The sequence below is a fragment of the Lacerta agilis genome, chromosome 9 (assembly GCF_009819535.1).
Source record: "Lacerta agilis isolate rLacAgi1 chromosome 9, rLacAgi1.pri, whole genome shotgun sequence".
In the NCBI taxonomy this organism is placed as follows: Eukaryota; Metazoa; Chordata; class Lepidosauria; order Squamata; family Lacertidae; genus Lacerta; species Lacerta agilis.
In genome coordinates this window covers 59700042-59719082 of record NC_046320.1, presented here as the reverse complement: position 1 = coordinate 59719082, position 19041 = coordinate 59700042, and the positions used below count along the sequence as shown (strand labels likewise).

General features: G+C 43.9%; 1 long non-coding RNA gene across 1 annotated transcript; it reads right to left on the bottom strand.

Moving 5' to 3' along the window:
• Positions 1–527: 527 nt before the first annotated feature.
• LOC117053112 lies at positions 528–3028 on the bottom strand. The gene is made up of 3 exons (XR_004427358.1): positions 2914–3028; positions 2050–2081; positions 528–1184 (listed from the first exon to the last, which is right to left on the bottom strand). It is a non-coding gene; the product is annotated as an uncharacterized LOC117053112 (long non-coding RNA).
• Positions 3029–19041: the final 16013 nt, after the last annotated feature.

Sequence of the window (19041 nt, the reverse complement as noted above, 5' to 3'; positions counted from 1 at the left end):
TATGTTACCTGTTTTTGCTTTGCTCGGACAGGCCCAAAAGCAACATTTCCCAACAATCGTGCTTCCATCCCGGAGTCCTGACTCTGGACAAATGGCAGGGCAAAATGCTGAAATACAATATTACTCAAGCCAGCAGCACAACTGGACACCTTCATCTGCCCCAGCTGCAACAAAACATATCTTTACCGCATTGGTCTCTACAGCCAAAGCAGGTTCTGCAACCACCCAACAGCTTGACTCCCCAAAGGATCACTGCTCCTTTGGCTCCAGAGACAGACTGATGCCAACAAAATCCTGCCATTGTAAGGAGAATGCATGCTCATCATCCTGGGAGCTGGTATTTAATCTTTTTCGAATGTGAGATGGCCTCCATTTATTCCAGAAGAAAAATTAACCCAGATATCAAATGTTTGGGAAATGCTGATATAATAAAACCATCTGGCTCACACTTTATGCTAAGGTTCATTAAACATTTTTTTGTTTTAAGTGTTATACAGTGGTACATCCAAACAGACTATAAACATAAATTTGATGTGCTCATTTGTATTCTTTATTCATGCAATTTTTAAAGGGAATACCCCTCCCACTTTCCAGCAAGAAACATAAAAGAAATTGTGGGCTGGGTACTGTTAGTTACATCTTGGTCCCGTGGGACTTAAGTTAGTCATAACTATTTTCCCCCATTGATTGGAATGGAATTAAAACACAATTAACTGAAAGTGACCTATTGACTGAAATCTGTTAAGCGAGACATTTCAATCACTTACTGAGGCAGAGCAGCAAACCAAAATTTATGCATTTCTATCTATGTGTTACACAATACAGCATTCATACATTTATCATCTTTAGTGGTGTTAATGAACTTTAAATCCATAGTTAAAACAGTCTTTTCTTTTAAAATTTGACAATATCAAAATGGAACTGTCAGTGCTTAAATTTACCCAATCAAATATGAACACTGCTTAGATTAGAAACTGATGCTTTTATATTGCATTAGGTGAAAACAATTCTTCACAAGAAATGACAGATGGTGTATCATTGTAAAAAAAAGAGAGAAATTACTATTACTTATAGCCATTTAAAGTAAATAACTGCCATTCAAGATGCATACAAATGTGGCTTGAAGACTGCAGCAGGGATGTAAAAGCAGGCATGGAGCACATCCTTCATGTTCTTGCTGTCACCTTTAGAACACAAAATCAGATTTGAAGCTGAATGAATCTCTTACAACTGGGCTTAAAAAGCATAGGCAACAGCTCTTTTTTCTTTTTTGCAAGATCCCATCAATCTACTCTGCTTCACTCTGTAGTAGAGCATACACTTTGTACCTAGAAGATCCCAGATAGGGTTAGGTAGGAAAAAGACCTCGGCCTGAAAATTCTAGAGAGCCATTGCTAGTTAATATATGCAATATTGAGCTTGATGGACCAATAGTCTGATTTGATGTGTGTTCCTGTGACAGATTTACAAGCTTCTCTGTCACTTGCAAGGCCGGCCCACCCATGAAGCAAGGGGAAACAACCGCCTCAGGCGGCAGGACCCACAGGGGCAGCAGATGTAGATCTTTATTCTCCTGTTCCTGATGTAGATCTTAACTCATTCCTTCTTCCCTGGCAGGGAGGGGGATGCCATTTTGTGGTTTTCCTCGGACATCCAAAATGTCTTGGGCTAGCCCTGGTCACTTGTCTCACTGTGCTACAAATCTGCTCTCCAAGGGTATATAATTCAGACAAAGCAAAGTTCTTGAAAATCCCATTGGTTTCCGTTTGTCTCACTGAAAGCCATGGGACACCCAGCCCAATTTTATGTGTTTTTACGTGGGGATACAATGAAACCTGCTCTCAGGTATATGGAATAGGATTGTAGCCTTAAGCATTTTTAAACATTCACTGGAATGTGTCCTGAATAAATGAGGGAAGTTGGCACACATGACGGGATGCTGTACAGGTTTTGACATACCTTGGCTTGCTGACAGTTAAGCATTTCATAAAGCAGCAAAGCTATAAATGACATGAAATGGAATTTGCCAACAAAACATTTGGTACATACCGCAAGAGGGTATATCAGCTGGGGTGCTATTTCTGTTGAAGAAAGTAATGCTTCATTGATTAAAAGTCCTTATACAGAAAGTATGTAGGCAGGATCTGCTCAGTTGTTCCCAATGTCTGATTCTGGTCCCTAGTAAAACTCTGTCACAGCTTGGATGATCTTTTAAAGCTTCATCCACCATGGTTCTGGATGGTTTATTATCCCATCATTCAGTCAAAGTTCATCAGTTCAGATGTAATGGGGAACTCTGGCTTAACACAGGGAAGAAGAGTGGGGAGTACTCAGCCCTGAGGCTCATTCATAAGCCATGATTTGTTCATAATACTATGTTATGCTTTTTGAGGAGATGTTGGGGGAAGCCTTTAGGAGCTCATGCACATGCTGTAGTGGTTTCTTTAGGCCTCCTCCCTTTAGGGCATAGAATCATAGGACTGAAGAGTTGAAACGTACCACAAGGGCCATCTAGCAGCACAACCCCCTGCAATGCAGAATTTTTTTTGCCCAATGTGGTGCTTGAACCCATAGCTCTGAGATTAAGAGCCTCATGACAGATCTATCCCAGCTTTTCCTCTCATCACGTTGCTTTCTCCATTGGGGGTGGGGACACCACTCAGAGCAAATAGCAAGTTGAGTTTTTGCTCCAATTTTGAGCTATAGAACAGGTTTTACCTGGGAAAGGCATGGGACAAGCATGGCTGTGGATGAGGGGCATAGAAACTGAACCTTGCGGTAGGCAGGGGCATAGCAGGGGAAGCAGGGAGGCCGTGGCCCTGGGTGCACAATTATGAGGGGGCACAAACCAGGTGCCCCCCCCAGACGCCACCTGGTTGTTATTAGTACCAATAGAAACGTAAAAATACTTACCCCCACAATAGGTGTGAAGCCCTAAAAATGTATAAGACAGTAAGACTATTGAAAAGCATTTAACATGAATCTTGGTATCCTCCAAGAAAGGTGTGGGCAGATATCAGGCAGAAAGGAATCTACTTTCTTTGCTACCCACTTCCCGCACCCAGAAACGGAAATCCACCAATAGAACCATGTGCAAAAAAAGAGATTTGATTCACCCCCAGGTACCTTCCCTGGTACTCAGAAGGTTCCCCTTCCCACTTCTGGAATTACACTTGAAAGCAGTATTCCACTGTAGCCAACGGAATAGGTCTCAGTGTGTGACTGGTCTTTGTGTGTGATCTGCAACAGTTTCTCCAGATCTCAAATGTGTCCACAGTTTCCAAGAGACTGTGACCCCTGACTTAAGGAGTTAAGGAATTCTGAGCCCAGGAATTTGTTTTTAGTGCCAAACTGAACTGTGCTCTGAGCTTATAGTTCTTCCTAACCCTTTGTTCTTCCAAACTCTTTGTTACTGCCCCATCTGCCCACGTTTTCTTCATTTTAGCACACACACACACATATTTGGAGGGGGTATTCTGTAAAGTAATTGGGAGTCAGTAATCCTTGCCGATCTACTTCAAATCACGCGGACATCTGCAGTAGATTTCAATCTATTTCCCACCCATCCCTGCATGACAGCACAGTGTAAGGTATCTATATATTTTATATTTGCCCATCAAGCTCAGCATTGTCCGATCATGAATGAAATGTATTTCTAGAACTAGGAAAGGTATACACTAAAACTCAGTATGATTAGTGACCACCAGCTCTAGAAAACAAGCTCTCTCTCTCTCTGTTCAACTTCCCCTGACTTGCTGGATATCTTACATTCCCCAAATATAAAAGTCCCATACTTATGAAAAACATAAATGTCCCCTACTCATATAGGCAGAGTATGAATAAAAAGCAAGCTATGATCTTGGTACTGTATATTGAACTCCTGGGATCTTGCAGAATCGAATAAAAGTATTTAGCATGTATATGTGAGGGAAAGGAAAACAGTTTGCCAATAAATTTGAAGAATGGGAAACTTCTAGAGTGTTTTGGAATTCAAAACAGCACTATAATGGGTAACCCTCTTTTGAAGATTTTGTTTGCCTTTTGGGTTTTAAATTAAACATTCTGTTTATTGTTAATTTGTATTGAGATCATAAATATGTTAAGAGTGGCAAATAATGAAATAATATGTCTTAAAAAGCATGCAGATGCATCACAAGCCACTTTTGATTATTATTTTGTGGTTCTGACAGGTAACAACTCCACGGAAGCCACTTTTTCAAAATTCCAAATGTGCCCATGACCTCCCCCACAAGTGTTGAGGACTGTCTCTCCCCACTTCTATTGCAGGATACCTTTCATTAAGTGCAAAGGCCCAAACCCACTCATACAATCAGGCAATCATTCAAAGACCTCTGAGTTTCCCCTTGGATCTCTGACTATGGAAATATGATGCAGTGAAGATCAATGAACTTACCGGTACCACCCCAGGAATTCCAGGATAAGGCATCTAGAGAGAGGCAAAAAATCAGTACACTGCATTATTGTAACAGATGCCCCCGCCCCCTGCCACTGTGCTACGATCTAGTAACAATGATGAACAGTAAATTGTCTTACCAGAACTGGGCCACCAGCACCTCCAGCTCCAGGGTTCAGCTAAAGAGAAGGGACCTCATTCAATCATATAAAGCTTGGTTTCAAATTCTCGTTTTCTATATCCGGGAGCTACCATAATGTGGTGGCAATGAGGAATTAATAGGATCATTCACTTTAGCTAAAGTATTTACAACACCGATGCAGAATTTGACAAGAAGTGTTGCTTTCTTGGTGCATTTTATTCCTTTCCCATCTCTCCGATTCATAAATTTGGGGAGCAACCCAGAGAAAGTAAAAGGCATCCCACAATGCAATCTTATCCATGTTTGCTCAGAAAGTAACTGTAACTCCCACTGAGTTCACAGGGACTTTTCCTTCCAGGTGAACAGGTATAAGGACGTGGGTGGCGCAGTGGGTTAAACCTCAGAGCCTAGGGCTTGCCGATCAGAAGGTCGGCAGTTCGAATCCCTGCAACAGGGTGAGCTCCCGTTGCTCGATCCCTGCTCCTGCCAACCTAGCAGTTCGAAAGCATGAAGTGCAAATAGATAAATAGGTACCACTCTGGCGGGAAGGTAAACGGCTTTTCTGTGCACCGCCCTGGTTTGCCAGAAGCGGTTTAGTCATGCTGGCCACATGACCCGGAAGCTGTACGCCGGCTCCCTCGGCCAGTAAAGCGAGATGAGAGTCGCAACCCCAAAGTCATCTGTGACTGGACCCAATGGTCAGGGGTCCCTTTACCTTTAGTTAAACAGGTATAACACTGAACTCAATGTGGCTTACTTCTGAGTAGAGAGGCTTTGAGTATTGTGCTGCAAGTGTGCTCAGTGATCAAAACTAACATTACTTGATTCGTGCTCTTTTGAATCCCCACAAAGAAGTCTGTCCTGAAATTGGTTTAAGCCAGAATTGGCATTGTATATTTATTTTTCAGTTCATTTGATCAAATGTGCATGAGTTTTTGTATGGAATTGCATGCATACTGACATCCTCCAGCTGTTCTGGGCATCAGCCCCAGCCAGGAGAGCCATACAGCTGTAATCCAGAACACCTGGAGGAAAACAGGTTGGTCATGTCAGCATGGACATTCAAAAATGTGAACTTCTTTTTAATAATAAAAAAATGTACTGATGGAACCGCAGGAGACATGGCAGGAGATAACCAAGGAAGGAACTACCCTGTGGATGATATTTCACTCTTGAACTCTCATTTCTTACTCAATCTGGGCGTTAACCACGGCTGCTGCTTATGAAAGTCTGAAACAAGTGGTGGTATAAAAAGCAAGTAGAATTTTGAACTTACCACGCCTGGCAGATTGGCGAGAATAGAGGGCAAACCCTAAGGGAAAAGAAGAAAACAAGGGAGATAATTGGTTTTGATTCAATATCAATATTTAAATTTATTAGTCACTTTTTAAAAAAGCAAAAGCAACTCATTGACTCACAACAGCAAATAACACACACACATTAAAACAAAAGTGAGAAAAATCTGATGGGTTACAGTACACTATTTAGGTTGCCTCCTTGTGGCAAAGCAGGTTAATTACTAACACACTGATCAATGCTCAGAGTATTCCTTCTCCTAGGTGGGCTCCCTTCCCAGGTTGACAAGCCCCATCTGCCCCTCATTTCCCTCTACAACAGGCTCCCTCAAACTCGGCCCTCCAGATGTACAACTCCCATGATCCCTAGCTTGCAGGACCAGTGGTCACGGATGATGGGAATTGTAGTCTCAAAACATCTGGAGGGCCGAGTTTGAGGAAACCTGCTCTACAACATGGGCAGAAACCACCTTCATGGACCCAGTGTTGGTCTCATCCGCTCAGTCTACCGGTGCTTGTCTTTGGATGCAGTGAAAGTCCCTAACTCACCGAGGGTTCAAGACCCGACAGCTACCTTCACCTGGTTTATCTTTGAGATATAAACACTCATCACAGGATTTCCCACCTAGCCCTTATCCCCCCAGTCTGAATCCTTGCTTTCCCCCTCTGTGCTAGAATTCCCCCATGCATGGATATCAAGAAGTTACCTGAGCTGGATCATAGGCCACATAGATGGGGATCATCTGTAAAAGAAACAAGGCTATGAAACAAATCATGCTAACATATTCACCTTTAATTATCTTGTTATTCATATCACCCTCATTAAATGTCTCTGTCCGGTTGCTAAGGCGTCTTCTCAACAAAATGCCCAGTTGCACGAAATGTCATTTTCTCCCCTGTGTACAGTACACACCAGAGTTCTTATTGAGAACTACAGTTGTTTGAAACAATGGCGCTACCTGGTGGTATAGCAATGCTTTAAGGGTTTTAGGAAGTGTTCAGCCGTCCAGGAATCAGCTGAAGGAAGGGCTAGTAATGTGGGCTCTACACATAATAGAACAGCATCGAACCAACATCAAAGGTAAACCTCATACTAGAAATATGTATGTCAGTTCTCGGATGTTACAGCAGCATATTTTATTGCTGTATACTGTATCACCTTGATGTTATTTTTAATTGAAGGTACTATGCAAATGTGCTCAGTATATAAATGAGTTACAGGTAGGTAGCCGTGTTTGTCTGCCGTAGTTGAAACAAAATAAAAATAAAAAATTCCTTCCAGTAGCACCTTAGAGACCAACTAAGTTTGTTCTTGGTATGAGTTTTCGTGTGCATGCACACTTCTTCAGATACACTGAAACAGGTGCTACTGGAAGGTTTTTTTTAATATATTTTGTTTCAACATAGAACTGTGTGTACTTTGTTACCTTTCCTTGCAGAGAACCATTTGGTAAACATTTGGTCACTTTTGAGAGTCAAAATGGTGTCAAGTCTGTCTTCCTGTGCTGCTTCAGACATGGCCTATACATTCATGCACATGTTTACTTAGTACACTAATGAACAATTATATAAAACCTTAATATTCTTACAACATTAAAAAAATAAAAAATTCCTTCTAGTAGCACCTTAGAGACCAACTAAGTTTGTTCTTGGTATGAGCTTTCGTGTGCATGCACACTTCTTCAGATACACTGAAACAGAAGTCACCAGACCCTTATATATAGTGAGAGGGTGGGGAGTATATAAATGAGTTTAATACAATGCCTAGGAAAACACAGAGTTACAAAGATCCCCTCCAGACCTCCTATTTATCCTGCATTCATAATGACTTATGCTCATGCTACTGGGCTGCTCATACGAGATCTTGCTCTCAATACTGTTTGCGCCCGCAAAAAGTTCCAGAGCAGTCACACTGCTCCATTTCCAATCAGTGCATATCTTGCAACAGCCTGCTGAGATCCTGCAACTTTTACAGCACAAATGCTCTGGTTTATTTCTGTCTTTCTTTTGTTGTGCTATAGCTCTCCACTCCAGTGTGGTGTAGTGGTTACGAGTGGTAGACTCGTAATCTGGGGAACTGGGTTTGTGTCTCCACTCCTCCACATGCAGCTGCTGGGTGACCTTGGGCTAGTCACGCTTCTTTGAAGTCTCTCAGCCCCAGTCACCTCACAGAGTGTTTGTTGTGGGGGAGGAAGGGAAAGGAGAATGTTAGCTGCTTTGAGACTCCTTCGGGTAGTGAAAAACGGGATATCAAATCCAAACTCTTCTCTTCTTCTTCTTCCACCCCACCACCCCGACAGCAATAATGCAGTAGTATTGGAGAAGCATTGAAGAACAAAGTAAAGCAGAATAAAGGCAGCATTAATTAATTATTGTATCAAGAGCATGCTGCAAAGCACACCCACAATTAGGGGCGCCGACCTGCCCCCCCCACATTGAGGTGGCCCAGCATCATGTGAAGTCATACACATGACCTCAATATTGGGGGGGGGGGACTCAGCTCCCTGCCCACAGATATTGAGGGGGCTGAATCCTCTTCCAAACCCTATAGTTGGCGCTGCTGCCCACAACAAAGCAGCAGTCAGGAGCAGCCCTAATTGAGGAGGGACTTGCACACCATCTCTTGTTGCTCCCAGGTAATATCCAAGTCCAGCCTGACAACATGGCACCCTTGGAATGAGCTTAGTTCTTGCCACAAGCATAGGCATGCTGGTATTACCTGCTGAGGTGGGTATGGCAGTGCTGGAAGTGGAGGAGGAAACTGAGGAAGCATCTGAGGAGGAACCTGAGGAGGCACTTGAGGAACCATGATGGGAATGCGCTGTGGAAACAGCAAAACCAGAGAAACAGAAGGTGGAGACAGACAATTAACACTGCAAGTGTGGCGGAAGTGGTTTGAACACACTCTGCTTACATCCACACTTGATTCCTGTAATGCTCTCTCTGCAGGGCTACGTTTAAGAATGTATATTGGCCTTCTTTAATCTGTTGCTCTCCGAGTGTTGCAGAGTACAACTCCTATCAGCCTTAGCATGTCTATATTAAAGAGCTGGTTTTGATATTTTAAGCCCTGAACAGTTAAGGACCAGGTTACTTGAAAGACTACCTGCATCTTGGTGAACCTGAGACCAGTCATCATCAGAAGCTTGTCAAAATCAAGCGAATTTTAAAAACTGGTTGGAATTTGATTAATGACTTTATGCTTCTACACACACATACATCTCATACTTGTTTGATATATGAAGTTTACAAGTGGCCTTGTGAAGAGTCTGCCCTAAAAATAGTGGAGTCGAAATTAAGGTAACAAACAAGCAAACATATTCATGCTGCTCTTAAAAAATCTCCCAGAAATCAAAAGCATCTTCCAGAATGTGTGCTTTTTATATTGTTTCCATGGCACTAAGGCTCTTGCACACAGGAAATTATTGAGATATATATATGGAAGCTTTTAATACTGGATAAATCATTGTATTTTAATATTCTGCTGGAAGCCACCCAGAGTGGCTGGGGAAACCCAGCCAGATGGGCAGGGTACAAACAAACAAACAAACAAACAAACAAACAAACAAACAAACAAACAAATAAATAAATAAACAAACCACATATACCAGAATGGCTTCTAAGTGGCATACAACATTAAATATACAATAAAACAATATATATATATAACAATTAAGACTGTTTTAAAAAATACACATACCTCGTTGCTGGCACTGCCACTTGCTGACCGCTGTAAAAACATATGAAATAAAAACAGGGTTAGATTTCATGCTTTATCCCAGGGGTGGCCAACCCCCAAGAGATTGAGATATACTCATAGAGTTAAAAACTGGAAGTGATCTACCCCCTTTTTGGGGGTTCATGTCAAAGTTGTTCAGCTTTTTTTAGGGAGGGGGAAAGCCCCTTTTTTACATGCTGGGCAAAGATGTTGAGCTTTTTGTAGGGGGGCCAAAATTTTCCAGAGGAGCAAAAGTTGCTTCTTTGAGAGGAGCCAGTGATCTACCAGAGACGTCCAGTGACCTACCGGTAGATCATGACCTACCTGTTGGACATGCCTGCTTTATCCTCCCAGGATGACATTGGGAGGTTTTGTAAAGTGTCCCTTTAGAACCCAAGCAAAGGGTCCACATATACTATATTCAACATTTCCCCCGGTTCATGTCACCTCCTATGTGAATTCTTCTCTCTTCTCTCATCTCACAATGCGGTTGGAGGCACAACTTGTCCTTGCCCATGGATTGGTCAATGAGAGTTTGCTGGGAGAAGGCCAGAGTCCCTAGCATGGTGCTTCCAGACACCCCTCTTGCAGCCCATGGAGGCTTCTGCCTCTTCAAACAGTTCTTTTTCATTTGTTTTCTTTTCATTTGGGAAATGCTGGCCTAGCTCGAAAATGTATTTCAGGTGTCTAGACCCCTCAGCCTTCCCTAACACGTCTCTGAGCCCAGAGACATTTCCCTGAGCAAAGGAGGAGAGGGGCAGCTGGTGTAAGGAAAGGAAGAAGATGATTCAGCAACTAGAGGCTGGCGCCTGGCTTTCCAGCTGCCTGGCATAACAGGAAGGAAGGAAGGAGATGCTGCTTGGTAAGCCCAGGGGTGCACCCAGCCCTTCCATTAGGCAGATTGAGGCAGCCGCTTCATATGAGCCAGGACTTGTTTATATAATCAGTATACAGAGTTGGTTATTCCATGAATGCCAGTTTGGGGCATTCACATCTCTGAAATGGTGAACTCAGGTGTGATAAATTGCTGTTTGTATAACATACACAGGATTGGAAGAGCCTGTGAAACAGAGTTTCCCATTATATGCACACTGGGCAAAATGCACATGTGGTGGCACGCTTGCAATTTTCTATGCAGAACTGATACCCAGAGTAGGAAATATATCATGTGCTTAGCAGCCCAAATGACTCTGGTTATCTCTTTGACATCCCCCACCACCTTTACTTATTTTTACCTCATTGTCATGTTGTTACAGTGCGCAACAACTGTATTACAAAGAGATTCTAGCTGTAGTTGGCCTGACAGGTTTCCCCATTCCACAGGTTCAGTGGTACTTACACGGACTGGAACAGCAGCTGCTATGCTCAGAATGCAGGAAAGACAAACCAGCAATTTCATTGTGGCAGAGGAACCTGAAGCAAACATAAGTAAGGAACAATTGATGCAGGTTCCACACCCCCCCCCCACCAGCTTGCTAAAGATTGGGTAGTCAGCAGAACTCTTTACAAAAATTATCCAGAGGTTATCCAAGATTGTGTGGAGAGAGGGGAGGGGAGCCACATGTGCTGCTGCCATCCCAGCATCTCACAACCCACTGGCTCCACTCCCAGTCCTTCATGTCTACTGGGTTTGGCTAGAACACAAATAGGTTCCTCCTGAATGCACATCATTTACCCTTCAGAACTTCCAGCCAACGAATGACAGAGCTGGTAACAACTGTGATATTATGGACACAGCCAGTGTGACCCCCTCACTTCCCTCCCATGTGTCCCGTTCACTCCTCCTCCCATGTGTTCTTCAAGGACAATTTCTGCATAAAATTTTTGTTGTTGTTGTTCAGTCGTTCAGTCGTGTCCGACTCTTCGTGACCCCATGGACCAGAGCATGCCAGGCACGCCTATCCTTCACTGCCTCTTGCAGTTTGGCCAAACTCATGTTAGTAGCTTCAAGAACACTGTCCAACCATCTCATCCTCTGCTGTCCCCTTCTCCTTGTGCCCTCCATCTTTCCCAACACCAGGGTCTTTTCTAGGGAGTCTTCTCTTCTCATGAGGTGGCCAAAGTACTGGAGTCTCAACTTCAGGATCTGTCCTTCTAGTGAGCACTCAGGGCTGATTTCTTTAAGAATGGATAGGTTTGATCTTCTTGCAGTCCATGGGACTCTCAAGAGTCTCCTCCAGCACCAGAATTCAACAGCATAAAATTTTACTTGGCTGTAAATCCCATTGAAATTAATTACTTATTTCTACGAAAGCAATATATTTTAGTAATGTTATGACATTCTAGAGGAAGCAGCTGTTCAGGTTACTTTTTGACCACTATATATACATTTTGGCTCATAGCTGGAGTCCAATCTGGATGCCAGCCCTAATAAGATGTAATGAATATATGTAATTTTACCTGTAGAGTACATTTATAACACATCCAAGTAGTTTAGACTCTCTAAATTGCACCAAAATCCTTGGGTGCATCCAGATGGGTGATTATTGTGGGGCCGATGCTCCCAATGCATGAAATTTTTTTCCTTTATGGCAGCAAACACACAGTGTTGTTGTCATCAAAATGCTACCCACCCCCTTCAGATTTTCAATTTTCAAGGAAAACCCATTAAGTTGAAAACAAATAAACACATGTTGTTAGCAAAGCCATATTTGACAACTCAGGAACCTGTTTGCAATTTTAATCCCCAAAATGGAAGCACCCCAAGCCTTACCTTTGCTTTGCTTCAAGGCTGACTGAAGAAAAATTTAGAAGTCAACTTGATCACACAGCTCTATGTAAGCAGCTGGTATTTATATTATAGTCATGTCCCAATGACATGGCTTTAACCACTGAAGAAGAAAAAAACCACTGGTCTTCTTGAGTCATAATTTGTTAATGCCCAATAAGATTAGGAGTTTGGGTTTTGTGTCTGTGGTTTACCTGCAGAAATCCCTGGACTATCTTTTTATTGTGATAAGAAGCAATTGTCAGAGGAACTGCCCCTAACTGATGAAGTACCGGTATGTACTAATGCAGCAGTCTTGCTGAAGCTAAGGTCACTACCTCAATATCATCTGGGAAATAATATCTCCACTTCATTGAGTACCACAATGGAATAAATTCCTAGGGTGTGCATCTGCTCTGGACAACCTGTACAGTGGCAACCCTTTTCAAAGAGTTGTGGACCTTGTTTGAAGCAAAGCAATCTCTTCCAACTTGGTCTGAAGTGATTTGGGCTGCTCCTGAAACTTCAGATCCATTCCTCAGATTTGGATACAGAGAATGAGACTGTGTGCATCTTATTGAGCTCCAAATTATTAAGCTAAAATCCATGTACCTGGGAGTAAGTGCATTTAAAAACAGTGGATTTATTTTTGACTCTACATTCGCAGGATTGCACTGATAGTGATGGTGCCATAAAGATGACTGCCCCACTCTGGGCTGAAATGGTTGGATCTATATGTGATGGCCTTTGCTTATGACCACTATTGCATCTCAGGGACAGGATCTGATCCCAAGGGTTTGTTTGTTTGTTTGTTCAAGACCACACTTTAGCCACTGGACTAAACAAATGGGCTTATAATTCATTAATAAATTACTGGTATGCCCAGGTGATCATATTCATATCTTTACAATGCTTAGGGAAGCTGATAGGGGGTGCCCTATGACTTTAAGGGCTGTGACATGGCCCTAAGCCCATATCCAGGCTTCAGATAGTATTCACACCCCGGATCCCTTTAACAGGATACCCTTACCGAGGAGGGGCAGGCGAAGGCAACAACCTCCCCTCCAACCAACCAAAGGCTTACCCAATGCCTAACCTCACAAAAGTTGTGACGATTGCTACTAGGTAGGGAAAAACCAAATGGCCAATTTGTCATGTGGGAAAAATTCCTACCTGGCCCCAATAACATGGCAACTGACAATTGCCATAGCAAGGCATGAAAAGAGGGTGGGTGGGTGGGTGGGTAGGGTGATCCAACAAAGAGGCAAGAAGAGGGTGCAGATTGCCCACACTGTGATTAAATTACCTGCGGCCACACCCACTCTGCCAGCTGATTGGTGGGGGCTGTCTCCCAGCACAGATGACACTGCCAGCTGTGATGTAGGGGGGAGGCACGTACCTCCACCCCTACTCTGGAAAACTGTTGAGCCCCGGCTGCTTGGCCGCAATACTGCCCACTGGGTAAAAGGTGAGCTGACTTCTCACAGAGGTCAACCAGATGTCTATGGGAATCCCACAAGCTGGACATAAGTACACTTGTGTTCCCCAACAACTGGTACTCAGAGCATGTCACCTCTGATCTTGGAGGTAGCACGCAGTCATCCTCCATTAATTTGTCTAATCCCCTTTTAAAGACATCTAAATTAGTGGCCATCACCACATCTTGTGGTTGGAAATCCCATAGATTAAGGAAGAACACAAGAGCCCCGGTGGACCAGGCAAGCTGCCAATGGCTCATCTAGCCCAGCATCCTGTTCTCACAGTGGCCAACCCGATGCCCATGGGACGTCTGCAAGCAGGACCTGAGTGTAACAGTGCCCGGTTTGTGATTTCCATCAACTGGTCTTCAGAGGCCTTCTTCCCACCTGTTGTAGTCCCATTGCTGGAGTTCCATCGCGGCTACCCCTCCACCCGTGCTGGGCGCCCTGCCCCCGCAGGCTGCGCGCCCCGCCCCAGAATGCGCACCCCGCCCCCAGTATGCGTGCCCCACCCCTTTGGCCGGTGCGACCTGCCCCTGGGACATGTGCCAACCCCGCCCCCACCTGCTCCCTGCCCCCGGTGCCAGAGAATGAAGCTCCGCCACTGCCTTTGTGATGGCCTGGGGCTCGGACTTGGAACCAGAGGAGTCTCATTCTGCACCGGATCCTTTGTCTCAGATATCATCTGAACCAAATCTGGGTCATGATCCTGAAGAGCCCCAGTCTGCACAGGTTCCCCTGCAACAAGCACCAGCTGGGCCGAGTCAGGGGCCTGAGCCTGTCCTGGCTCCAGATGTGGGGAATACCTCCTTGCTGTCAGCTGGGCCATCACTGACAGCTGTTCCACTACCGACTGGGTCAGGAGAGGCTGAGGCGGCCCCTGGGTCTAGTAACCCACCGGCATCTCCTGAGCTGCAGAGACTCAGGTCTGCGAGAAGGAGAGACCTGAGTACTCGCAGGAGGAGTGTTCGCCTTCGGGCAAGACAGGGTGATGAGTCGTCGAGGGATCGGGACCGGCCATTACCTTGTCAGAGATAAAAGGCTGTCGGACCCTGCCCCAGGCTGTGGGTTTTGCCTGTGATCCTGTTCCTGACCTTGCCTGGTTTCCTGCCTTGGCTCTGTCGGACTGACTCCTTGCTGACTCTTCGGACTCCGGACCGGACCTGGACCTCGCCTCTCGGATTACGCTTGGGCCCAGCACACCCTTGTTGGAGTCTCATCCCAATGATTTGCGCCCAAGGATGGTGGGGAGAAGAAGGTGACATGCTGGAGGGAGTGGGGGCTTAGCAAAATGCACCCCCACCCCACTCTTTCAGTCTTACATGATTTTCCATTGTGTGTAAAAACCAAACACCTTAACAGGGTTAAGGGAGCTGGCATGATGTTTCTGCAAGGCTTTTGTGCAAAACATGTCTGCTAATCCCAACCATTGGCTTCTAACTCCAGAGTTTTACTTTGTTATGTCTAATACTCACATGGGATTTGCTTTATTCTTTGCAGGATTAAGAAGGCATTTCCAGTATGGAACTTCATCATACTTTGCCTCAGTTCGGAGAGTGCCAAACCCTCTCACTGTGGTGAATCTCCTAAGACCTAGAAAGTAACCCGCGGAGTTTACTCACCAGCCAGGGTGGGTGAATGTGTGGCTTTGGGTTTCTCTTGGTTTCTTATTTTTCTAATCCAAGTCCATTCTCCACATTTTCCCATCGGCTTGCCATGTATTTTTTTAAAGTGAAAATGTGTGTGGACGCCCCGCAACATGCCCACGAGGCTGCTGCAGAAGTGGGTTTTTTGGGGGGGGCTTGGCCCCCACAGCTCCCCCATACTTGGAGCCTGTGATTCCAAGTCCTCTCCAACCCCCCTCCCTTCTGAACACTAACCTCAAACATGGTTCATTGGGGCCCTACCTGAGCCACAAGGGTTACGAAACTCCACCCTGAGCACTCCCAATGGCCGAGTCTCACGATAGCAGCCTAAAGAAGGAGGGAACTTAAGCTGTACCCACTTAAACGCCTTCCCATGGAAACCCCATGGAAACCACTGGGAGTGTTTTCATTGACGTCACTATCCTCGGGATTAGACAGTAATGCTCAGACTCAACAAAAGCACTTAAGAACTTGTCCCATCAGCAGCAGTATGACACCTGCAGTTGTCTCAGTGGTTTTCTCAAAAAAAAAAAAAAAAAGGAGGGGAAGAGGGAAAAACACAAGTGTAGCTTTTTTGTGTGAGGGGGACAAAACAGCTCCCTGCAAAACCCCATAGCACAAGTGCCAGTGGCCTGAGACATGCTCCCCCACTGCTATTCTCTGTCAGGAAAGAAACCGCAGTAATTCAGTGCCTTTGATACCCATCCTGGTCCAGAAGGAAACCATGGTCAAAGGCAGGGGTCAGCAAACTTTTTCAGCAGGGGGCCGGTCCACTGTCCCCCAGACTTTGGGGTGGGGGGAAGATTATATTTTGAAAAAAATAATGAATGAATTCCTATACCCCACAAATAACCCAGAGATGCATTTTAAATAAAAGCGCACATTCTACTCATGTAAAAACACGCTGATTCCTGGACCGTCTGTGGGCCGGATGTAGAAGGCGATTGGGCCGGATCTGGCCCCCGGGCCTTCGTTTGCCTACTCATGGTCAAAGGTATAAAAGGCCGATGATGGATCAAGCAAGAGCAGCAGGGTCACACTCTCCCTGTCCCTCTCTTGATAAAGGTCACACACCTGGGTAACCAAGGTCGTTTCAGCCCTGAAACCATCTATTCTTTGCATTGCCCTCTGAAGATATCATCGCCAAATTTGGCATGGTGGTTCCTGAGACTGAGGAGCAGGTTTAGGTCTTGTTTGGATACCATTGAACCAAGATGGCAGACTAAACCATTCAAGGCCATTCAAGACCGCACTGGTTTAGCAGAAAACTAACAAACTACATAACCCATTTATGAATCTCAGTATAACTGGGTTTCTTAGATTTCCAAGCATTGATGGATACTTTCCGTACTTAAGAAAGAAGAGCATTATTTTTGCAAATGCCTTCTCACCCATTTATAGGTGCCATGCCAGTCAAACAAACAATGCTATTGGATGTTCTACTGTATAAGATCACTAGGGGGAAGTTTAGAGCCAGATCGACAGATATGAAGGACCACAATTCATGTTTAAACTTTAAACTTTCTCTTGATCTTATGTTAGCTTGTGATTTTTATACCATCAGAACATACAAATATTGCATTTTTTTTTCTGGCAACCCCAATTCTATTCCAGACTTAACTGGAGTGAAATGACAACCCAAACTCAAAAGGGAAGCCAATTGACTTAAAGCAACTGCTTCAACTTGTATCTTATATTGCCCTGTTTCTGTATGTTCATCGCAATAAATTGCGTACCATCTTAATAAAGATGCATTTCTTCCTTGTATGTGTTCGTGTGTGTGTGTGTGTGTGTGTGTGTGTATGTCTTTCTGTGTCTCTCTCTGTGTGTATGCCTTAAATTATCCTTTATTTTTTTCTTTAAAAATTGCCAGAAAAATATTTGAACCACAGAATGTACTTGCAGGTTATAATTTGGAAAATTATATTATCTCATACTTGGGAACATCCAAAATTAACAAGGACAGGCAACAAAGATAGAAGTTTCCACCAATTCGGAAATGGGGTGGGAAGACAAAAGGCCTGGATCAGCCACCATCCTCTCTCAGGCCTCAGAAAGAGGATGTTTTTGGAAGAACTGTGATCGGAGATGGAGCTGCTTCCCCCCACATGAGCCTTTTAAAAACGTGGAAGGGGCAAAAAGGAGATTTCTATTGTATACATTCCAACTATTCCAACCAATTTAAGAGGGAGAGTATCTACTCGTTGAGCTCCATCTGGCCTCCTCTCCCTCAGCTGTCAGCTGGGAGCAACCTTTCCTTTTTTGTGCAAGTAATTTTTATTTGATTTTACAAGTGTAAAATTATAACAATATCAAAGACATACTGAGGTTTAGAGATTCTTCTGAATCTCAAGACCTCCCTTCATCCCCTCCATGGGTCCTATTGTCATCTTTTCCAACTGCATATTATTTCACCATCCATATTTTAAATCTCTCCATATTATCCGACGTATTTGTTACCTTACAAGTGTTGTTAAAACCCTGCTAATGTTTTCATTTGCTTTCAGTGGTCTCTTAAATAATTGTAAATCTTTCCCATTCTTTCTTAAAACTTTTGTCTTCTTGCTTCCTAAGCCTTCCGGTCAGTTTTGCCATTTTGGCGTAGTCCAACAGCTTAGTTTGCCATTCTTCTCTGGTAGGGACTTTATCTTCTTTCCATCTCTGGGCTAGTAGCATCCATGCAGCCATCATTACATACATAAAAAGACTTTTCTGCTCCTTTGGAATCTCGGTACCTACAATTCTTAATAAAAATGCTTATGGTTTCTTTATAAAGGTCATTTTAAACATTTTTTTTTCATTTCGTTATATATCATTTCCTAGAATGCATTTGTTACCTTACACGTCCACCAAATATGATAAAAGGTACCTTCCTGTGCTTTACATTTCCAACAAATATTTGTACTTGTCTTATACATTTTTGCTGATTTAGTAGGAGTCAGATACCACCTATACATCATTTTCATATAATTCTCTTTCAACATACAACATGCTGAAAATTTTTAATCCTTTTTCCATAACCTTTCCCAATCAGAAAGTTGACTGCTTTGCCCCCAATCCCTCACCCAGTGTATTATTACCAATACAGTGGTGCCCCGCTAGACGAAAATAATTCGTTCTACGAGTGTCTTTGCAGAGCGAATTTTTCGTCTAGCGAAGCGCAATGGAGCGCGGAGGTTTTCGCGCCAAAAAAAAAATTCGTCTTGCGAGGCAGCCCCATAGACTTTTTCGTCTTGCGGGGCAGCCTTCCGCTAGACGAATGCCTTCGTCTAACGAGTTTTTCGTCTAGCGAGGCATTCGTCTAGCGGGGCACCACTGTATTACCTCTTCATCCTTTGTGTGCCTTTCTAAAAGTAATCTATACATTTTCCACAGTAATTATACATTATTTTCTAACTGGGATCTGCCTTTCCATTGGACTGCCTCAGTGGGAGAGCTAGGAAGCAGGACTCATTCCGTCAGCTTTGCTGAAAGCCCATCTCCATCAGACACTTCCCAATCCTGAACTATGGAAATGTGGAGAATTGGATTTAAGATTGGAAAAAAATGAGGAATGGAGACAACTTCAAATGGTCAGATTTGCCCACCCATTTCTCCCCCTGCTGCCACATTCAAAGCCAAAATGTCTCCTTTGGGAACAC